Source organism: Equus przewalskii, unplaced genomic scaffold (assembly GCF_037783145.1).
Source record: "Equus przewalskii isolate Varuska unplaced genomic scaffold, EquPr2 contig_13297, whole genome shotgun sequence".
Lineage (NCBI taxonomy): Eukaryota > Metazoa > Chordata > Mammalia > Perissodactyla > Equidae > Equus > Equus przewalskii.
The window spans coordinates 125,455-150,597 of NW_027227157.1; the positions used below are offsets into that span (position 1 = coordinate 125,455).

The following is a 25,143-nucleotide window of genomic DNA, read 5'->3' on the forward strand; positions in this document are numbered from 1 at the left end:
ATGCTTTCAGTTGAAATAGGATAAAAGGACTAAAGAAATTTAAAACATGAATGAAAGAAACCACAAAAAATATTAGTGCCTGGCCCCGAACTACTGACTTCTTTGTTGCGCGCAGGTCTATCTACAGCAGGGTTCAGTGTTGTCTCCTGACTGACCCGGCTTACATAACTCTCTCTGTGTCTGGTCTCTGGGTGTTGAACACTTGTTGTCTGAGGAATAAGTGACAGATGTAATAATGTGATTTATCATCTGATATTTTTTACAAGCAGTGTGACTCAGAAAAACACAGACCTTTTATAAAAAATTCCTTTCATTAATACCTTTCTGCCCAATATTGTACTTATTCACCCAGTCAAAGAACATCCTTATTTCCAGTTCACCAATTCCTATATGTGCGTTTGGTTTCATTTCCATAATTTATAAAATAAATACATGCCCACTCACACTCACACACTTACACAGATAAACATACACAAACATTCTCCCCTTAAACACATTTACAAATGATTTTTGTAAAAACAGGAGAAACTACTGATAATCACATTGCCTAGGGATAATTGTTTAGTTTTTAAACAAAAAAGATGTCAGAGTACATATACTTTATAAATATAAAAGAGTATCATGATTAGAGGTAATATCCCTTTCTATTAATGTATACTAATTGATTCAATCTATAACTTGCTAAGGGCCACTTAGCTTATATACCATTCTTTGTATCATATAAACCCTGATGTTAGTAAAATTTTACATACATAATTTACCACAGCCAGAGTCTTCTTTAAAATGAATTCTAAGAAATAGCCTTTAAGAGCAAAGAGATTTGACTTTAAATAAAAGCAATTTGGCATTATCATAGTCAGAGTTTATATTATCTAATTATTACCACATATTATCATATATTTCATATATTATCACATACGTCCTGACTTTTGTCTAATAAACCCATAATATCATACAGATATTGAAAACTAGTGGTGATAAGTAAGCTTCTACAGTCCCATAGACACTGTTTCATTGAATCCATACAAATTACTCACAATAGATTCCTGAATATAGTGCAATGAAACAAATTTGTCTGAAAAGATAATTCTCTCAAATACCCTTACGGAATGTTGTGGTGAGTTCGTGTTAAAGTGACATTTACAAATTCACAAAATTAATGACACATAGACTCCTATATTTGTGAGAGACCATTCAAGTCCCACTTCTAAACCAAGGCAGGAGCTCAACAGTGATTGAGGGCAGATGGGAGCAAATAAGAAGAGTTGCTACATTAGGAGGTAATCTGTTTTATTTATATTGACTGGGCACGTGAACATTTTAAGTTGGTGTGAAGTGAAAGGGATGTACCATTCCAGGGATCAAATAGATAATAAAGAAATTGGTGTCCCTTGACATTGTGTGACCTCGCAGCTTAGGGGATAGTCTGTGCATTGCCCATTTATTGAGTACTATTTTATGGTGCGGGTGAGTCATTGCTGCACAAGCATAGGTTACTATGTGTACTTTAAATGCCTACCATTGATTGATGTTCTGAAAAAATGTACAATAATCATGTACATTAGCTGTACATCTTGAGTCTTACTGCAGTTAATTGTCACAAATATGTAAATGAAAATTTATGCAAACAAAAAAAAGTAAGACATGGAAGGGATGTACCAGATTATATATCCTAATATGTCAGGTAGTTTTGCATTTCTTATGAAACATCACCTGGAGTAAAAGGAAACATAGATTTGCAGTTACTTTTGTCTACTTGTTTATCTTGTTTGTTGTTACAGAGTTTCTCCCTGCTTTTAATAAAGCTAAAATATTAGGCAAATTTCATTTAAGTTAATATCTTTTTAATTTTTGGTAAAGTGATTTGGTGATAATTTTTAATGTCTTTCATCATGTATTGTTATTCTTTGTGTGATGACCCCACTGCTAAAACACCAAATGTGCTCCTGTAGGAGATATTGTTGGTGCAAATCTGAAACCTCCTAAGTAATTGCTAGTAATTTTCCACCAGGTAAACTCAAGAAAATGATATATTTGAGATGCCTAAGAGCTTTACTACGATTCTCTGCTTATCTGGTGCACATTTGGAGGAGGAGGAATCTTCCTTGGTCACCTTCTTTTTTTTTTTTTTTTAAGATTTTATTTTTTCCTTTTTCTCCCCAAAGCCCCCCGGTACATAGTTGTGTATTCTTCGTTGTGGGTTCTTCTAGTTGTGGCATGTGGGACGCTGCCTCAGCGTGGTCTGAAGAGCAGTGCCATGTCCGCGCCCAGGATTCGAACCGACGAAACACTGGGCCGCCTGCAGCGGAGCGCGCGAACTTAACCACTCGGCCACGGGGCCAGCCCCTTGGTCACCTTCTTTTGATTCTTTTCCACACTCACTTTCCCTCAGGTGCTTCCCTTTCTCCAGGGATGCCAATTTCCTCAGGCTACACTCTTTAGGCAGGATCCAAACTTAACCTTCACCAACATGGCTTCCCCTCCAGACAATGTAGTCTTACTCCCACTCCCCATTAAAGCTGGTGCACAGGTAACAATATTTTGCTGAAAACTGGATAATCTAAATTTTTTCCCAAAGCATTTGTGTTTTAATAGAATGACTTTCTTTAACTAAGGGGAGAAAATACTTACGGTAGAATTAAGACATCAGAGACAACAAGCGAGAAAAAAAACCTGTGTGCACATGGCTTTCCTGGTATCACTGGTGCACCTAACCATAATAGTACAGGGGCTGGCCTGGTGGCGCTGAGGTTAAGTGCGCACGTTCTGCTTCTCCGCAGCCTGGGGTTCGCCGGTTTGGATCCTGGGTGAGGACATGGTACCGCTTGGCAAAAGCCAGGCTATGGTAGGCATCCCATGTAGAAAGTAGAGGAAGATGAGCACAGATGTTAGCTCAGGGTCAGTCTTCCTCAGCAAAAAGAGGAGGATTGGAAGCAGTTAGCTCAGGGCTAATCTTCCTCAAAAAATAAAAAAATAGAAATAAATATAATACTACACAAGCAACTGTGTACTTATAAACTCCTTCTGCCAGAAGTTGATTGTCTGGCCCTGAGGCATGGGCCATATCAAATAAATTCAGAGCATGATAACGCTAATAAGAAAAATCAAGTTCACTAATCTCCTTCTTTCAGATGTCAAAATTGACTTTAGTGAAGCTGTTTAAAAATGGAGTCAGAGCTACCTTTCCAGAGACTGCATTGCTGTCTTCAACCTTGGACTCAGCAAAACCTTTGGACTGGGCCAAAACAGCAATTGTTTGAGAAGTCAGGAGGAGAACGAACATCCTGATCACAAAGATTGATGATTTTGGACTTTCTGAAGATAAAATCAGTAGTCAATCAATGTTCAGGCAATACTAGCTTCTTCCCCCAATTCAATTAAAACTGAGTAATATAATGTCCCTTTTTTGTCTCTAAAAGCCGCTAACTTTTATTTCCTAGTGGGACACTATGTGAGTTTCCAGCTGAATCTGTGCTCCCTGAACTGCAATTCTTTGATTCCAAATAAACGTGTTGCCTCTTAAACTGATTTCCATTTTGGAAGTTGACCAGGAAATGAGGAAAGCAGGGCTGGTGGATTGGTAACAACATCACTTTTCTATAAGCAAGGTAGCGCTTTTTAGTAACATAAAGAATAATCATTTAATAAAATATTCTATGAAAGTTGTATGTGTCATTAATTTTAAAAGAATATCTTGAAAACATAGCATATAAAAGAAGCTGATAGAAATTTAAAAAGTAGTAATGAAATCCTGCGGTTGTTTACAATCTGAAAGTAAATAGTATCTGTTTTTAAAAAACCTTTTTAAAGTCATATATATATTTAACAAAAAAGTAGGTGAATTTTTTTTTAAAGATTTTACTTTTTCCTTTTTCTCCCCAAAGCCCCCAGTACATAGTTGTATATTCTTTGTTGTGGGTCCTTCTAGCTGTGGGATGTGGGATGCTGCCTCAGCATGGCTTGACGAGCAGTGCCATGACCGCGCCCAGGATTCGAACCACTGGGCCGCCAGCAGTGGAGCATGCGAACTTAACCACTCGGCCATGGGGCCAGCCCCCAAAAGCAGGTGAAATTTTGAAAATTAAAATATCTCTGCATCCTAACTCTGACCAAAAGACAGAAGTCAATGAGCATTGCAGAGACTGTCTGTGGACCCCAACACAAATTAATATCCAATATAGTAAGTGATTCTGTATATTCTTTAAAAACTATATAGAAGCTAAATGATCCTTGTTCCCGATACCCATTCAGCCTGGCACATATGAATTTTGTCTAAGATGAACATACTAGAATTAAACAAAAGGAATTCTCTTTTTTTTTTTGTAAATTTACAAAGGCACCTATTTGCATCAATTTTCCAAGGGACACACATTCATTTATTCAATAAATGCTTTTGAATGAAATCCTGGAGTCAAGCGTTTGTAAATAGCAAAGTAGAAATATTGGTGAACAGGACAGCAAGGAGGTTTGAATTTACAAAACTTTGAGCTAGAGCAGGATTTTTAAAATTTCTTCTTATTTATTTATTAACTACTTCTAAGTGTTATAAAGGAATATTTATAGGGTGATACTAGTGCCTAGGAGAGACACAAACAAATCTATTCTAACGCAGTAACACTACCTTCTGGATGATCGTCTTAATTAAACTCATTTAAAAACAAATTGAAACCTTCGCAGGGTGAGTTGAATTAACGTGGGAGAAGGGGTTACTCTGATATGATATCTCACTGGATCATATTCATGAACAGAGAAGAGAGATATAAAGAGACACTTGTTGAAAAATAGCTAAATAAAATGATTACTACTCTTCCTTGGCTTGGAGAAAAAAATAAGTTCAGAAATGGCTCCTCTCTACACTCAATTTAAGCATAAAGATAAGTAATGGAAAATATCTGCAAGGTGCTTCCGTGAGACTAAAAGAATCTATATCAAAGTACCTGAAATTTAGCTCTCAGAATCCTGAAAGAAACACTTTAGAGTGAAAACATGGTTTCACTCAGAACATAACTTAGTGTCAATTGCTTTTTTCAGGGAATCTTTCACATCCTTATTCTTTAAGCTATAGATCACTGGATTCAACATAGGGATGACAAGAACTATGTAGAAAACAGAGGCCATTTTGTCCAGGTCCACAGCGTAACTGGAGCTGCATCAAAACTACATGAATAGGACTGTGCCATAAAATATAGCCACAACAGTTCGTGGGAGGCACATGTAGGGATGGCTTGGAGCCTCCCCCAACAGAGTTCATTCTGAAGATGACAATTATGTAGCTGTAGGAGAGAAAGAGTGTAATGATGTTGCACCCCAGAACATGGCTACTATAAATGAACATCACTGTCTCATTGATGATTGTATCTGAGTTTGGACAATGTTAGCAAGAGTGAGAAGTCACAGAAAAAGTGACTGATACTAGAAATGCAGAAGAACAACTGAATTGTGTAAAAGGTGAAGATTGCCAAATATAGCAAACTTCAAATGTACACAATGGCAACTCACTAGGTACAGACTCTCCTGGGCATGACAGTTGTATACAGAAGTGGATTGGAAATAGCTACATAATGGTCAGACTCCATGACAGCCAACATGAGACATCCCACATTTGCAAAGGCCCTAAAAAAATACATCTGAATGACATATAAACTATACAGAACTCTCTTTTGCTCAGATAAGAAATCTTCCAGCATCTTGGCAGAAACAATGTTGGAGTACCAGACATCACAGAAGGATTGCTCAGGAAATAACACATGGATGTGTGGAGCCTGGCATCCATCTTGATCAGCGGAATCATCCCTAGATTGGCAATCACAGTTATGCCATAAACCAGCAGAAAGAGCACAAAGAGCCCCTGCTGCACATCCTGTCTGTCAGAAAGCCCCAGGAATATGAAGTCAGTAACCACGGTGCAGTTCCCAACAGCCGTCACTTAGATCTGGAAATCCCTGGTTGTGAAAGAAAGAAATGGAAGTGGAGGGTAACATCATCTTACTATCTTAATAGTTAAACTGCTGGTCTTTTCTATTTTTCAGTAAGATAGTGCTAGTATTGCATGAGGTAAACTGACTCCCTGGAACTCTATCCAGAAATCTACAAGTGATAATGATAACAATACCACTTACATTTGCATAGTACTGTATAGTGTTTGTAGCACACTTCCATCCAATTTAAATGAATGATATTTCTATACCAACCCATGTACTATTTATGATCATTTTTACTACAACTAACTTATATTGAGAAATTGATGTTCTCAGAGTTAAGGCAACAGTTTTTAAATTAATTGGTCCACATAACTCACATCTTCTGACATAATTGGGTTTCTTTCCACTATTGCAAAAAGGTTGTTATACCCTATAATAGAGAAGCATAGTTAAGTAACAGGTCCAAGTAATGAATATATTCCTTTGGTTTTTTCTCATCATCCACAGTTGTTGAGCAGGCAGAGATATGGCAGATTCCTGGATATAACATGCCTCCCACTTCTTCATTAAGCCACTCAGGTCCTATCCAGTTTCAATTAACATGGGACAGAGATGCTCTGTGATCCAGGACTCACCGGAGCAGGGAGAGTGTTTTGCTGGAGAAGAGAGTTGAAGGGTCTTCATGAAGAACGCACTAGTGTGCACAGGCAGGAACAGGCCCGAGCTAACCAGGCTCCCTCTGACAGCTGCTGTGGTTCGGGGCAAATTATGGAGGATGTTCGGGACCTAAATGTAGGGATTCTTGTAGCACAGGCAGCAGAGAGGGAAGAAAAGGAGTATGACTACTGTGTGAGTCCCTCTGCTCTAATGGAATAGAATCCCCATGATCTATTCACCAGCAGATCAGACGTGTAAGTCACATGATAAAGGTCCTCATGTGTCCACAGTCCCGTGGCACCAGAGTCATGTCTGAGCTGTTTCTCCATCGCAATCCTTAGATTTGTAATGTTGTCTTAGTGTTTATTTTGATGCCTATTTCTCTTGAATGTCTCTGAAATCTGCCTCCCTTTGGTTTAAATGAGTTGGTTGTCCTCGGGAGGCCAATTGGATCCTATGTCCCACTGTTATATTTTACCCAAGCCAATTATTTTATATATAATGTCATCCATGACCTCCTCTGTTCTGTGTAAATGTAAGGAAAGTTGACTTGAAGGTAGATGAAGGACAGAAAAAGAACATCTGAATAATGATCTCGTGATCACTGTGCAGGTCTCCAAACCCTTCATCTGGACTCATCTAAATATCTGTCTCTGTAGACACATTTTTAAAAATATCCTTTCCTTAAAAATGAAAATATCTTTAAAAAATGTTAAAGTATAGGTAAGAGATTAAAAACAAATATCTGACCATTTCCACAATCCTTACTTGCATTTTGCCTGCCATTTATGTATTTGTCTTTAAAATAAATATATTGATAAATTAATTAAAATAGAGTTTGTGTAATATTTCATACCCTCCTTTGCCTTTATAACATGCTTTCAGTCAAAAAAGGATAAAAGTACTAAAAATATATATAAATTATAAATCAGAAACACAGCAATAAATGTTGTACCTCACTCAGATCTGCTGACTTCTTTGTTGCATGCAGTTCTGTCTGCAGGAGGGTTCAGCATTGTCTCCTGGCTGACCTGGATTATATATCTCTGTGTCTGGTCCCTGGATGATAAACACTCAATCTCTGAGGAACAAGGGACAGATAAAATAATATTGCTTATCATCTGTTATTTATTATAGGCTGGGTAATAGAGAAAGAAATCAGGACATTTTTTTAAAATCTTACTTTTGTCCCTATCTACCTTATTGCTCAATGTTATACTTATTTAAAAACAGTAAAAGGACTACAGTAAATAAGAATCCTTTACTTGCAGCTCACCAATCCTTATACAGGTATTTCATGTTAATTCCAAAATGTTGGAAACAAATGCAAACCCATTCATGTTCACACACTTACACAGACACACATACACACACCCTCTTTCAACACATTCACAAAATAAAGATTTTTGTAAATATAGCAAAAACTTGACCATAATAACACTGCCTAGAAACAACTATATTTTGTTGTCTGTTAGGGAGTTTTTAATTTTTTAAAAAAATTTGTCAGAAGAATATACTTTATATACATAAATGAACTTTATGGATAGAGGCAGTGCCTTCCTTTCTATTGAAGTACATCAATTTATTCAGTCTATCTTCTGTGAATGGCCACTTGCTTTACATAAAATCTTCATATCATAAAAACTCTGATACGAATAAAACTATACTTATGTACTTTATCATAGACAGGTCTTTCTTTAAAACAAATTTTAAGAAATGGCCGATAAGGCCAGAGATTTGACTTATATAGAATTAGGCCTTTTTATCATAGTCAGATATTTTATACTGTCTCATTATCACCACACATTATCATGTATGTTATATTATCACATATGTTCTCATTTGTCTCTAACAAACTCATTATATGATACAGAAATTAAAACCGAGAGATGATAAGTCAACTTCTAGGGTCTATTAGATATTAAATTTTGTTGAATCCATAGAAATTTTTTATAGTAGATTCCTGAAAACAGTCAATGAAACAAATTTCTCTTAAAAGATAACCACTTTAAATAGTGGAATAGAATGGTGTAGTGTGTTTATGTTAAAGTGACACTTGAAAATTTCCAAAATGAATGATCCATAGATGCCAAGATTTCTGAAAGAACTTAGAGACTGTTCAAGTCCCACTTCTAAACCAAGGTAGGATCTCAATAGTATTGAGGGCAGAAGGGTTGTCACATTGGGAAGTAATCTGTTTTATGAATGTCAGCTATGCACTGGAACATAATTAATATTGTTATGAAGAGAAAATGAGTTGGAGGGTGGTCACATTGCACAATTTCAGGAAGCAAATAGAAAATAAAGAAATTGGTGTCCTTTGATGTTGTGCAATCTGACCGCTTTGGGGGATAATATCTGTATTGTTCATTTATTGAGTAAAATGTTTTCATGTCTGTGAATCATTGCTGCACGTTCACAAGCATAGGCTTGCTGTGTATTCTTTAAACGTCTACAGTTGATTAATTATCAAAAAATATACAATAATTACATACATTATCTGTACATCTTGAGTCTTAATGCAGCTAATTATTTGCCACAAACCCCTGGATGAAAAATTTTTGTAAATAAACAACAAAAAAAGTAAAATGTGCAAGATGTACCACTTTATGCATTCCAATACTTCAGGTAGTTTCATAGTCTGAAAAATCACCTTGATTAAACAGAAACATAGGTTTTACCGTTATTTTTGTTTACCTGTTTGTCTTTGTTGTGATGGAGTTTCTCCTTGCTTTCCATAAAGCTAGAATACTCTTCAGGCAAATTCATTTAAATTAGTATCTTAATTTTTAGCAAAGTGATTTTTCTGACACTTTTTAATGCCTTTTCATAATGTACTGCTATTCTTTGTATGATGATGCCGAGAGTAAAATATCAAATGGTCTCCTGTGGGAGATATTGTTGACGCAAATCTCAAAGCACATAAGTAATTGCTAGTAATTTTCCATCAAGTAAACATAAGAAAATGATGTACTTGTGGTACTAAGAGCTTCACTAACATTCTGTATTTCTCTGGTGCATATTTGAATGAAGCAGAGTGGTCCTTGGCCACCTTCTTCTGATTCCTTTTCATACTCATTTTCCTTCAGGTCTTCCCTGTCTCCAAGGATGCATATTTCTTCAGTCTACATTTTGTTTAGACAGGACATAGACTTTATCTTCATAAATATGGCTTCCCCTCCAGACCATGAACTATAACTCACACACCCCATTAAATCTGGAGCATGGTTAGCAATATCTTGCTGAAAATTTCATAATCTAAATTACTTCCCAAAGCGTTTGTGTGTTAATAGAGAATGGCTTTCTTTAATTGGGTGAAGGGACTTAAGAGACAATTTAAGACATCAGAAACAAACAAGTAAGAAAAAAATCTGTATCTACAGATTTTCTGGTATCTCTGATGCCCCTAAACATAATAGTATATAGGCAACTGACTACTTATAAACTCCTTCTTCCTGAAAGTTGTTGTCCAGCCCTGAGGCATGCCATTATCATGTAAGTTCATGTATGATAATGCTACAGAGGAAAACCAGGTTCACTAAGTCTCCCCATTTCAGGAAACAAGAAAAGTGTTGCCTGTGGATTATTAACATCTTTGTTCTATAAGCAAGTCAGCATTTTTTAGTAATATAAAGGATAATAATTTAAAGAAATACTCTATGAAAGTTGTATGCTTTATTAATTTTACAAGAATATCTTAAAAATGTATTGTATACAAGAAACTGCTAAAGATTGAAAATTAATAATAAAATCCTGCAGCTGCCTGTAATCTCAGATAAATAGTCTTTATGTTTGGAAAAAAATCTTTAAAATTTTATATATATACAATATTTTTAAAGCAAGTGAATTTTTGAAAATTAAAACATTCTGCATCCAAACCCTGACCAAAAAACAGAACACAATGAGCATTGCAGTGCCTGTCTGTGGGCCTTAACACAAACTGGTGTCCAATATGATAGACGACCTGTATGTTTTAAAAAACAATATAGAAGTGGGGCCGCCCCACAGCCAAGCAGTGCTCCACTTAGGCGGCCCAGGGCTTCGCCTGTTGGGATCCTGGGTGCAGACATGGCACTGTTCATCAAGCCATACTGAGGCAGCATCCCATGTAGCACAACCAGAGGGGTCTACACGTAGAATACACAACTACGTACTGGGGGGCTTTGGGGAGAAGAAGAGAAATAAATAAAAAAGAAGGAGATAGGCAACAGATGTTAGCTCAGGTGAAAATCTTAAAGTAAAAAAAATACAAATGGATACTCACACGTTAGATGTATTTTTTTTTTTCAAAAAAAAACCTATATAGAAGTGAAATCATTCAGTTTTTGTCCTTTTGATGGATAACTTGCAAGCAAGGGATATATCGGAGTATATGTGGAAGCCATTTGGTTTAAAACTAATTTGGCCTGACCTTGTTTTTTCCACAAAGTGCTGACATGGCCCGCTGAGCATGCATTGTATATCTGCTTTAAATGTCTACAATGTCCCAAAGCAAAGAATGATGCCCTTAAAGGAAGGGATGTAGCTTCCTCCCATATTGGCATGAGTCTGAGGATAAGCATCTCTTCCCATAAGCTAAAGATTAATTAATGAATTTCTTTAACTCACCTTGTGATCACTGACCTGCTGTGCTGGCAAAGCCTGTTGTGACGGTAGTAAAAGAGATATTTTTGAATATGTGATTTATGTTCTCTGTTCTAAGGTGGTATATAACCAGTCTGTATAAACTTCTTCTTCCTTAGTGGAAAAAATAAGTTCTCCTGGGCTATAGTCGTCAAATTGGCTCATAATAAACTCACCCCAATTTTGATTTATAGATTGATTATGAATTATTTTCATCAACACTTTTATGTCTGGACTCTTTTTTTTTTAAAGATTTTATTTTTCCTCTTTCTCCCCAAAGGCCCCTGGTACATAGTTGTATATATTTTTAGTTGTGGATCCTTCTAGTTTTGGCGTGTGGGATGCCGCCTCAGCATGGCTTGATGAGCGGTGCCATGTCCACACCCAGGATCCGAACCAGCGGAATCCTGGGCTGCTGCAGTGGAGTGCACAAACGTAATCCCTCAGCCATGGAGCCAGCCCAAATGTCTGGATGTTTTTACTTGTTGCTATGTGTGAGAAATTCCTCCATGCTGTTGCATGTGGTGATAATTCATTCATTCTCTTTGCTGAGTAGTGTCCCCATTAACAAACATACAATAATTTGCCAAATTCCAAATAATGATACATTTTTGTACAAGCTTTGGTGTACCTACTCACTCATTTTTATTGGATATAAAACTAGAAATGAAATTTTAGGGCCAGCTATAATAGATCCTGCCATACAGTTTTACAAAGTTAAGTGTCATCAGTGTGTGAGAGCTGAATTTGTTCCACATTCACACAAGTACTTGACATTAATATTGTGAATCTTTTTCATTTTAGCTACTCTTTAGGTAAGTCACGGTACAGCATTGACATTTTAATTTTTATTTACCTGAATGGTAATAACTGTATAAAGATTTCTCTGAAGTGTCTGTTAATGTCTTAATGCAGAAAGGCAGGCAAGTTAGAAGAGTTGTCTTAGAAGCATTTCATGTTCCACAGCTCACACCTATACCTGATATCACTATTGTGATTCAGATCAAATCAGTCTAGAGATACAATGCAATTCTTTTGCATGAAGATGAAGTCACTCTTAGTTTTGTTTGTTTGTTTGTTTTTAAATATCTCCAATAGTGGGGCTAGGTTTACAGAGCAGGAGAATCATAGATGTAGGGACAGATATTGGCAATGGGAAAGGACCTTAGAGATACTGTAGTGTGAGGCCCTCCTTTACAGAAGGGGGCTGAGGTCTAGCAAGGAAGAGTGATATGTGAAACACCACAGTTTTTAGAGTTGTGTAGGACACCTGGTTCATAGCGTATTTCTAGAGAGGATTTTCCAAAGAGGTTAAAAGTTATTGCCTCTGGCTTTAACATGCAGCATCCTATATACAAAGTCACTGAGCTTACTACTGCTACATTCTAACAAATGTAGTCATACAGCCTACCACCAGTATGCATCTATCTGTCCACAGTGTTACATGATGTTGTATTTGGATGTAGGACCCTAGTGTATCATCACTATGTCATTATTATCTTTAGAGACAGATTTCAGCGCCAAGTCTAAAGGAAAGGAGTCCAGATATAGAAACATGTGTATTATATCAACCCACTTCATACATTTATTGGCAATCTATTTGGACAATAACAGTTTCCTTCAGTCCCTGGTGGAAGTGTGAGAACACTGTGATGTAATAATGCAGAGAGTGGACAAAAATGGTGAGAATTGAAGTAGATGATCTAGAATAGACCAAAGGTTTTGACATTCTATTTTCCCTATTTCTGTAGAATCCCAACATGGAACAGTTTGTTCAGGCCATTGGCTCCAAGTTTCTGTTTAGCCATGAATAAGGGGGAGTAGAATACATGACCACAAAATATGCCACTTTGGAGTGTGGATTATTTCAAGTTGAAGACAAGCAAGACCCAATACACTAAGGAGTGTTGTTTACCTTTCCTGTACTGCCTAGAAGAATTTAGATAGAGGATCTGAACCGGGAGAGAGGTGATACCAAAGATAACTTTTGATCAGAAAGATTTCTCTGCATGGCATGGCAAACATTCGTGTACAAAACACTTGCTCTTCTCATCTACCTGTGAATTGTCTTCCCCTCTTTGAACCCCAAGTCCCCTACCACCTTCTCCTCAGCTCAGGATGGCATATAAATCTCAATTGCTTGACTGTCTTTGGGTTTTGTGTCTTTGGGGATTCCATAGGTATGAGATTTGTTTTTCTCCAGTTAACCTATCTTATGTCAATTTAATTATTACATCAGCCAAAGAACCTAGAAGGGAAAAAGGGGAGAGTTTTCTGCCACTCCATGAATCTACTATGCAATATTCCAGTAAATGACTTTTCAAACTCTAATTGCATAAATTCAGGAACATAGAGTCAACAATTAATCAAATTGCTTTTTCCTATTTTTAGACATACATTTATTGAGCTTTTGATACCTCATTTACTGGTTTTAAAATTCCCTTCTTGTTCATACTTATTAGATGTGATTAAAGGGGAAAATAAGCAGATCACTTTGATCTTTACATGATATTACTATCAAATATCATATGAATCGGAGATGTCATGGATATAGCTTCTGAATCAGTGGCAATCCACTGAACTTTTGTTTAGACTTTAATATATTTTAAACAATGTTTTCTACCATGTTGCTGCTATTAAGAAAGATTCACAAAAGTGTATCAGTAAATTGAGAAAATATGGCATAGGTAGAAACCCTTACAACAATTTTTATATGATATCATTAACCATAGATTTTTTCAACAACTATGTTTTCCCCTAATTTGTCACTATATCCCACAAATACCACCTTGAATAGCAGAGGAGGCTCTTGGTCTTTACTTCCATTTTGAAGTGCTTTCACACAGGGTATTTATAATTCCCTAAGGGGTGAAATTCTGATGGATAAGTAAGAATGTTATTGAATCTTGTGTGGTCCTCCAGATATGTAGCTATGTTTTCTGCACAAGCTGCTTCCAGTGCTTTGACATCAGAAATCTTAAGGAAAGACAGATGAAGCAGAGCACATCAAGAAGTAGGCATATGAATGCTTTTTACTCCCTGGGTAATTAAAATGTCTATAGATTTATTACTTTAGCATCCACAATCACTTTATGTACTTTCTTAAAAGCTATAATATATATATACACAGGATACATATCATATTGCTCACTTAATTTGTTCTGACCGATATCTAATAAACAGTGAAAAATGTTGAGCATGCAGTTTTTATTCTCTATTTGTTTTTCCATTTTGTGTTCCAGATACATTGCAGGGACTGGATTAACAGGGATGATACACTCAGCCTTGAGCAACAATGCTTACAGTCTCATATTGGAGTCAATGGTCTAATCAACAGAATGAGATAAAAACGATGCTTTGAGGTAAATATTATTAATAAACCACAAATAGAACATTTCACCAGGACTAAGAAGGGGGAAAAGGGGAAGGAAAGCTGAGTGGAAGTGACTGAGTTGAGAATTTCAACTCAAGGATGTATTTTATCAGGACCCTCCACTCCGCTCTCTAGCCTTCCCATGTTGGACTTCATATCCTCAAAGAAGGTGTTGTCTGCCCACTTCAAGATCTCTAATTCCCAGCCTCTCTGTCTAGAATCCTTTTTATCATCACCATCCATTGCATCTGTGTTCATTGTTTAGATCTGAAACTGAATTTTAAAGGATATTTTCTTTATTGCACACTAGGTTGAGACATTTTGCTTGAACATAGAGTATCTTGCCATTTTACTTCTGGGTCACGTACAGTTTATTATAAATTATTTGTAGGATTCATTAATTAATGTTTTCCATTTCCACTACCTTATGGTATTATTAGTAAAGAAACTACTAGATTCACCATCAAATACAAATCATTTGCACTCATACCAGGTGCATTATAAACTCTAATAGCTCTTATAATAATTAAATTAACACATAAAGCAAACATCAAACACATGAAAAATTGGCACACTAAAATGGAGATTGGAAAGTTTTCCAAAAATAGAGAGCACCTTATTTAAATTGAAGGCATATAATAAATTATAGCATATTTAGGAATCTCCAAAATATTGGTATCAATATGCTTAGTAAAATACTTATTGTATTCATTAAGGTGTTTGAAACAATGTTATAGTATAACTTAAATTATTTGAAAAACACAAGGGTATGTTTGTGGGTCTATATGTATACAAATACGTGTTTATTAATAGTATACACCTATTTACTTACAAACCAAATTTTATATTTTAGTTTTCTTAGGGACTCTTTCATATGCTTGCTCTGTAGGTTATAAATCAGTGTATTTAACATCAGAATCACAAGGATGTAAAACAATTAGGTCATTTTGTTTTGATCCAGGGAGAAAGAAGAGCATAGTTCTCTGGAAAATTACAACAGCAGTCAAGTCAGAGGTGCAGGTAGAAAAAGCTTTGAACCTCTCCTCAGCAGAGTGGAGCTTCAAGACTGATAGGATAATATACCAATAAGAGACAAGAACACCTGAAATGGTGCTCAGCTCAACGAAGCCGAAAGGTTAAATATCACTAATTCATTGACCTGAGTATCTGAGCAAGAGAGAAATAGGAGAGGAGGGATATAACAGAAGAAATGGTTAATCTCATTTACCCACAAAACATAAGTGGAATGTTAATGTTGTGTATATCAAAGCATCTGTCATTCCCACCAGATACATTCCAGCCATGAATAGGGAGCACAGCTTGCTGGACGTGTTGAGTATATAGCGTAAGTTGTTGCTAATGACCCTGTACCTATCAAATGCCATTATTGCCAGGAGTAGACACTCAGAATCTGCAAAAATACAGAAGATGAAGAATTGCAGAGCAGAGCCAATGACGGGAATTTATTTTCTTGGCAAATAAGTCCACCAGAATCTTGGGGCTCAATTGCTGTGGAATACTAGAGGTCACACAAAAGAGGTGGCTGAGGAAAAAGTACATGGATGTGTGCAGCTGAGAACCCATTATAGTGAAAATGACCACTCCAAGTTTTACTAGGAGATTAATGAGATAAACAACCAGAAACATGGTCAATAGGGTCACTTTCATCCCAAGGTTATTGGTAATTCTCAAAAGAGAGAATTCAGTCAAGGAAGAACAACTTTTTCTGGGCCATTCTTCTTTGTTTTTATTCTAAAATGTGACAAAAATGATCCAGAAAATGATAGATCAAAAAAATTTTTTTATGTAATACAGATTTGTTTCTGTAAGTTGTCTTTCTTACCATCAGAAAATAGAACGTGTGACTTTTAAAGAGATGTTGTCTTATGAAAAAAACAAAAATATCTGGGATAGAATGTTGATAATTTTTTATTCTGAGTATATATATATCATTCCTGAAACATGTGATTCATCTTGGCTTCTGTCACCCAATGTCAAGTAGTAGATTTGAATAAAGTGAAAGCTCATTTTAGATCCAAAATAGTATAAAAGAATAAACAAAGTTAGTTAGAAATGGCCAGAAGATACTGGGCAATACATATTTGACAAAAAGGATCACATTTATTGCATTACTCAAGAAATAGAATTGATTTTATCACTGACAATGATATTACATATAAGTTACTAAATGAGAATTTTAATGGTATTGTTTCTGGTGTATGGCATCTTTAGTGTTTACTGAAACATGAAAGACATTTTATTGAACTATTCTATCACTCTTCCCTACCTGTTTGCTAGAGCGTTTATAACCCATTTGGATGACTGACCTTTGCCAAAAGACAAATCCCCTGACAAGTCAAAGAGAAGTGATAAAAAGAAGTGGGGGACTGGCACTGTGACCAAGTGGTTAAAGTTTCACACACTCTATGTCAGTGACCCAGGGTTCACGGGTTTGGATCCCAGGTGCAGACCTACTCTACTCATCAGCCATGCTGTGGCAGGGTCCCACATGCAAAGGAGAGGAAGACTGGCACAGATGTTAGCTCAGGGCAAATCTTCCTCAAAAACAAAAAGTGGAAAAAACAGGCTATACTGCATAAATTTGCATCTCTTTGGATTTTAAGTTGACTTTTCCATTCCAATAATAATGGGAGGAGGAAAAATAAATGTCCCTGATACGTAGGATTCCATTTTTTCTTTAAGTATGAATTATGATTGTATGTGTGTATGTTGATATATGAAAATCTGAGTGTGGATGGTGATCTGATTTTTTTTCTGGACTTAAATATTATGGCTTATAGTCCATTTGGACCTGGATTTACATATATTAGTATTCATAATGTGTTATCTCTATTATTATTTGAAAAAGACAAAAAAATCTTAAACTTACATATACAATATCACTTGCACAGTGATACAAAGTAATGATTTACTTATAGACCTTGATTAAAATATTAGTAAAAATCTTTAACCTTATTCACATGATAAATGAGGTCAATAAATTTCATGAAGGTCTAACAAAGAAATATTATTGTTTGGCTATTCAGTTACAGAGTTTAACAAAGTAAGCAGGTATAAAATGATTCATTTCCAAATTCCTTAATACTTAAAATTGCTAATTTTTCAAAATAATAAGGTTTTCCCCTCATATTCTTTAAACGTATCCATTTGAAACCCTACCTGAAGTGAGTAAGACTTTCTGTTCTTATCTCTGGTAAATGAACAACAGGCAGATTGTGTTTTATTTCTGCCTGGTGACTGTTGAGACTTAAATCTCTAAACCCTCTGCCTTCTCTCTTCTGTGTTATGAGAATGTAATCAACTAGATTTCTGGTTCTGTGTTTTCTCCTGTGAATGGTGCAACAACTTTAGCAAAAGCTGAACTTTTAAGTCTTCATTTTTTCACCAAATTCATCAATGATAAAATTTATCAGAATTTATTATAATGCTGTGAAAGAGGACTTGAGTGGAGCCATATTCAAACAGAACCTGAGCCAGCATTTCAGAGGAATTGCCTTGCACATGTTATTTTCTTTATCTTCCAAACTGGACCAATTCCCTAGCATTCCAAGAAATCAGTAAGGGCAAAAATATTCTGTTTGTAAGGACTGATGAAATTGGACTTTGCTAATAACCAAATTGCTAACCAATCAATGATGTACAAATCTAGCCTCACCTCATCTAGCTCCAATGAACTCTTCTTTAGTACAACTTACCTCATCTTCTTGCCAAGAAAACCCTGAACCCCTATCCTGTAATCAGAACATTATTTGAGTTTCTACCTAAGGCGATGCTCCCTGAATTGCATTTTTTTGATTCCAAGATAAATGCCTCTCTGTTTCTCATTTGACCCTTTATTTTTAGGTTAAGACTGTAATATTTCATGACTGCCAGGAATCTTCACCCTCCACCAGTAAAACTAGATGTTAAATAATGATCAAAGATCCTATACTTACATGATTTACATCTCCTTTCATTTGTCATACCGTGCCTTCCATTTCTGAAGCAATCTCATTCACCTCCCATTAATAAATTTGGCAACCTTATGTATTACTTCTTTCATTAGTACTTACCTGATTCTTGTCCCTCAAGTACATGTCAATCACTCTCATTTCAATGATTTTTTTTGACTGTATTCCATCCACTACACCTAGTACATTCTTTATTAAATTATGAATTTTATTTATATTTGTGACTTTCTACATTCCCACAATCCTTAGTATAACTATTTGCATAAGTAATGACTCAGTACATTTGTATTGTTAAATAGTCCCCCATTGTTATACTGGTGGATATTCAACAAAGAGTAGAAATAAACGATCTTTGAGGCGCTTTCTACTAATATAGTAATATACCCAAAGGTAACCTTTTATAAAAAAAAACATGTGTTGAGATTATGCTTTCAAAGAAAAGAAGGCAAAGAAAGTCTCTTTAGTTCCAAAATACTTTTGTGTAGTACTTTGAAAATTGGAAGGTATTAGAGTGAATTTTGCATTTACTGAAATCCTCCCATACAGCTACCAAGATAATAGTCCACCCTCCTGGAATATTGCTCAACCATGTTGATCCCTGACATGATTGGACTCTTTCATTGGGACAGAAGTCTAAATTCGGTTTTCTCATCATTCTTCCTATAAAATGTCCCTACTCTCCTTCTATAAATGTGTTTTTTTAAGCACTTCTTCATTCAGCACTAGATTTGTGAGGTATGGATTTAAATATAGACCATTGTTGAGCTCTAACATTTTGTCTTTTCCTTACATTATTTAACTTATCTCCAGATATATCATATTTCAAATGTTATCTTGTGTTTCCTAAATTGTTAGAGACAATACAACTTAATTATAGAGACAAGAAAAGTGAGATCAGAAGTAATCACTAAACTTATGGAGTTTCATAGGCATTATATTTTTCTACTCCAAAAAACTTGCTCTTAATAGGTTCCTGCTACAGTGTAAAGAGCTCGAAGGCATTATGCTAAATGAGATGTTAGACAGAAAAAGACAAATACTGAATGATATCTCTTATACATGGAATCTAAAAAACCCAAACTCATAGAGACAGAGACTAGAATGGTGGTTAACAGGGGTGGGCTGTGGGGAATTGAGGAGAACTGGTTCAAAGGGTAAAAATGTGCAGTCATAAGATTAATAAGTTCTGGAGGTCTAACACACAGCATAATGATTATAGTTAATAATACTGTATTATATCCTACAAACTTGCTAAGAGACTAGATCTTAAAGGTTCACACCACAGAAAAGAAATGATAATTGTGTGATATGATGAAAGTGGTAGCTTATAATATGGTGGTAATCATATTGCAATATATAAATGTATCAAATCAACACATAATTGTAGGGCAGTAGAATTTTCTACCCCAAAATGTGTCTCTTTGGCTTGATTATTTTTAAAAACAAAAAAACTCAGGAAGAAACTTTGATCTCCCCATGAACTGCCTAAAAGAATTTAAGACAGAAGGCCTGTTCCAAGAAGGAACTAATACCACAATTAATTGTAGTATAGTGTGAACCTGGTATGACAGATATAGAGAAATCTATCCATCAAGGCCCATTTAATCAAAGTTGTCCTCATATCCCATTGTCTATGCAAGACATGGCAAACATTTGCTTTTCCTTACCCATGTGAATTGCTTTCCTCCCCTTTGAATAACCAAACTGCTACCCCCAACATTTTCCTTTGTCTCTAGCTGAAGATGGTATTTAAGGTGATGGCATCAGCCATTTTGTCAAGTTACTTACTTTTCCAGGATTTCTCCCATATATACATGCTATCAAATTTTGTCAATTTTCTCCTGTTATTCTATCTCACATCGATTTAATTCTTAGACCAGTCAGAAGAAGTTAAAAAGGTAAAGAAATATCTCTTCCTCCCCTACATAGTACACCTTAAACTTACACAATGTTATATGTCTATTATATCTTAATTAGAAAACAAACTGTTTTAAAAAAAAATCTTGGCAACTCTCATGAAATGCTATAAAGTATTTATGGTAAAATAATGACCCACCGATTCTTAGAGTTTTAAGGGAACCGAGAGGTCACCCAAGTCCCACTTCTAAACCAAGGTAATATTCCACCAGTGATGGAGAGCAGAAGGGAATAATTGGAAGAGCTTCCACTTTAAAACATAATCTATTTTATCCACTTTAGCTGGACACTTCATCATCACCAGTTTTGGTGAGCAATGGGTTGCTGCATTGCACAAATTCAGGAAGCATGTAGAAAATAAGTAAAATGGTGCCCCTGAATTTGAACAATGTGGTGGCCTTGGGGGATGCTTTCTTTATTGACCATGTACTGAGTGATATTTTATAATATGTGAATCATTGCAGCATACTGACGAGGACAAATTTCTATGTGTTGATTAAATTCTACTGTAGATTATAACATAATGTAGTCCTGCTGTATACTCTGCCTTATTATAGTTAATATTTTTTCTTTACCACAAAACAAACAAATACAAAGTACCTGTGTACAAAAACTAATTTGTGAAGTGATGGGCATAAGCCAGTATATGTCCCCAAATACCGCAGGTAAATTGTTTTTTCTAAAACCTCACCTGGCACTAGAGACGGACATTGCCTTTTTTAATGGTTCCTAATAAAGCGAAACCACATTTTAGTCTAAAATCATTTAAATAAATTACTGTTGATTTGGGGAACACGTCTCCTTAGTGATGCATCAGAACTCCTTTGTATATTTTATTGTCATTGTTTGTATGATAATGCTGATACAAATATACCAAATCTACTCCTGTAAGACATATTGTGGAGGCCAATTCAAATTAAGTAATTGCACTAATTTTTCATGATTAAACTCAAGACGTCATGCGTTTGTGTTACCCAAGAGCTTTACTACCATTGTCTACTTCCCTGGAGCATATAAAAGGAATGGGATTTGTCTCTAGCCACTTTATTCTGATTTCTTTCCAAACTCATTTTCTCATCAAGGGCGTCTCTGTGTACAAGGATGACAAATCTCTTTAGGTTACACTCTGTTGAGGTAGGAGCTAAATTTAACTTCCTACACATGACTGTTCATGCAGACCACTTAGTCTAATGTCCCTCAACCTCTTTCCATTAAAACCTGAGCTTTACTGGCTACATTGTTATTAACAATTGGATAATTAACCTTCCAAAGGGACTTGTATTTAATTGAAGATGACTTTCTTACATCACGGAAGAAAGTAACTTGGTTGGAATTTAAGACATCTACAAATGAGAAAAAAAATCTATATCTAAACAACTTCACTGGTGCCCCTAAATGTAATGCTATGTAGGCAACTGTCTACTTATAAATGCTTTCCTTCAGAAAATAGTTGTATGGTCCTGAGTTAGGCCATTTTGAGTAAGTTCAATGCATGATAATGGTACCAAGGAAAACCAGGTTCACTAAGTCTCTTTGTTCCCGGAAACAATATTAGAAGTGTTCATGGTTTGAATAACATACCTCTGCTTTAAATACACACAGTAACCATTTTTAACAAAAGAGATAATTTTTCACTGAAATAGTCAATGAAAATTGTTCCATTATTTTACAAAAATACAGCAAACTTTATGGTATACAAGGTATGACTGGAAACAAAAAATTATAATCATAAAATTCTAAACTTGCTTACAATATAATGGTGAATGGACTTCTTTTGGAAAACCTTTATGATAGTAATGCACATATAGAGAAGATTTAAATGATAAGTATTCAGATAGATAAATTTAAAACAACATATACCCCAGTAACCAGGACCCAGTCCAAGAAGCGAAACATTACTAGAATCACCGAAGCCTTCTACTTTCTCCTTCTTAAGTCACTAATCTCTTATGCAAATTACATTCATAGTTTTTATTATGGTAGATTAGTTTCATATTTTTTTGGAACCATACATAACTAGATGATTAAGTCATATGTTGTTTCAATTATTAACATACTTGTACAGTCTATCCATGTTGTTCCATACAGTTGCAGTACATTCATTCTCGTTGTTCAATAGCATTCTTTTGTAAAAATATATCATTTCTTATTTATCTACTTACCATGGATATACAGTTGAGTTGTGTTCCCTTTCTTATTACCAATAATGTTAAATGGACATTATGGTAGATGTTTTTTGTTACAGATATACAATTATTTATCTTGCGTAAAACCAGGAGCTGAAAATATATTCAGGCATGTGTGTGTATAAAATTTAGATTTGGTAAATATCATCATATAGTTTTCTATGAAGTTTGCCAATCCACACTTCCACTATCAAATTCTCAGTGTATGAGCTCTCTGGCACTTCCACTTCCTCACCGATACTTAACGCTGTCTATCATTTTAATTTCAGCTGTCATGTAGAGTATTTGATTTCCATGATGACTAATAAAGTTGGATATCCACTTTTATAATGTGATCCTTAAAGTAAAAGTTCAGATTGAAAGGCCAGTTAACTGGGTCCGACTTGATGATTTTGGGGCTCTTGCAATCTGTGATATCTGTCATCATTACCACTTCCATTTCTGATCAAATTGGCCTAGAGATGAAATGTATTCCTTTAGTATAAATATATTCCCACCCATCTGCTACTTTTTTAATTACCCCAAATTGAAATAGGTATATGTGTTGATAGATTCATATCGATATGAATACAGAATGTGGAACTGGAATACATAATAAAGATTATCTTGTTTTAGCCCTTCTTTTAACAGAGTGGAAACTGAGGCTCAAAGAGAAAAGTGATGTGTTGAAGGTCATAGTTATCGTAAGTTGAGAGTAGAGATTCAGACCCAATTTTGTTGCCACCATTTCTTTTGTTCATAGTATGTTTTCACAGAAGATTTGAAACTAGGTTGCATTTGGTGTCTCTTAAGATGAGGCCACATATTTATTGATATAGTGAGAATTTTTATTGTTTTGATTTAAGAAATTTAGCTAACCAGCTTTGCATCAATATGGAGCTAAGTGCTTGTATCATTATACATAGAACATAATTGTCATCACTGGTCATGCTTATGTTTATAGATACCAATATAAGGAACTATGATAAAAAAAAATTGATCTATAACACTGGGGCATTACACACAATTACTGAAAGAGACTATGTTCTTGGAGCCAGAGATGGGAACAGGAAACTAGAAATGGTGGGATGATATTTTGGAACGTTCCTGGGGCATGACTCATAGAGAAGGTATGACTGGAAGTCTAAAGAAAATACTAAACCAAAAGTGAGGCTGAGAGTAGGAGAAAGGAAGAATTAGGGAGGAAAGCCTTCTGAGAGTGAAAATGCACATTAGGTTATAAATCAAAATAGCAGTTCCATTTACTGCAATGGAAACTATCTTTAAAAGTAGAGTTTTATCTATACAGATCAGCGGTGAGGTAAGGCTCTGGCTAATGTGGAATTTTAATAGGGAAGAATGGAATGACACCAAGTGCTTCATCCTAAATACTGAGCAGGAAATGTTCTCAAAGTGCATGGGTTCATCACAATACATAGATGCCACTTCTTTGCTGTTAAGTGTGCCATGTCAGCCATGGCCCTTAGGATAGGACCGTACAGAATAACATAAAATGGAGTACCCTGGGATTAATTATCTAAACTCATTTCTTGGCAATATGGGGTCTGAGGCTTAGATCAGTAGAATGGTTTCAGGCATCTGGCCTGGCATGGAAATGGTCTGGCTAGCATGGGTAGCTATGAAGAAAGCTCTGCTCAGCTCTATCCAGGAGTGAAGGCAGGGTCAGGACAAAGAAGTCATACTGGGTGGGCAGAGAGCTCTAACCGTGACCTGAGGCTGCGATCTGCAACGGGAATCTGACAGATTGAGTGAGTAGGCTCCAAGGGGATAAGGATGCAACCTGGAGAATTTTTATATGACATAGTGCCATGAATGACATCTTTTTCCTTCAGCGCCAGGGATTTAGTGTCTGATGGGGAGTTAGTAGACTCCGTATAATCTTAGAAACTCTCTTGAACAATCATGTATATCTGATTGTTTAGACACACACACACACACACACATATATATATATATATATATATAAATCCTTATAATCTCAGGCTTGTCTCTCTTCAAGGACCAGTTCTTATCTTAAACTGTCTCTCAGCTTGGCCATTTTCTTATAATGAAAATAAAACAAAAACAAAAATCCTGCTTTCCTGATCATGTATAAAGGCTATTAAGTCAGTGTCTTTAAAAAGGTAAAGAAGGGGGCCAGCCCCATGGCTGAGTAGTTGACATTCTGTGTGCTCTACCACGGTGGCCCAGGTTCACAGGTTCAGATCCTGGGTGTGGACCTACTCCACTCATCAGCCATGCTATGGAGGCATCTCACATACAAAGTAGAGGAAGATTGGCACAGATGATAGCTCAAGGCCAATCTTCCTCAAGCCAAAGGAAAAAAAAGGAGGAATGGAAATGGATGTTAGCTCAGGGCAAATCTCCCTCACCAAAATAAAAAAAAAAGGTAAAGAAAGAAAGGGATATATCTTTTTCCTCAAATATATATGTAAAAGATGGCCATTGAATCCAATTTTTCATAACATGAGTAGGTTTAACTTTTATAGATATGA

At 35.7% G+C, this 25,143-nt stretch overlaps 1 long non-coding RNA gene and 2 pseudogenes across 1 annotated transcript; all 3 read right to left on the reverse strand.

Moving 5' to 3' along the window:
• Positions 1 to 2,033: 2,033 nt before the first annotated feature.
• On the reverse strand, positions 2,034 to 4,351 carry LOC139081295 (uncharacterized). Its single transcript, XR_011536402.1, has 2 exons — positions 2,356 to 4,351; positions 2,034 to 2,113 (listed from the first exon to the last, which is right to left on the reverse strand). It is a non-coding gene; the product is annotated as an uncharacterized lncRNA (long non-coding RNA).
• Positions 4,352 to 4,842: 491 nt separating this feature from the next.
• LOC139081285 (olfactory receptor-like protein OLF2) lies at positions 4,843 to 6,907 on the reverse strand (annotated as a pseudogene).
• An 8,357-nt stretch (positions 6,908 to 15,264) lies between these two features.
• On the reverse strand, positions 15,265 to 18,671 carry LOC103543415 (olfactory receptor 5W2-like; annotated as a pseudogene).
• Between the last annotated feature and the right edge of the window lie 6,472 nt (positions 18,672 to 25,143).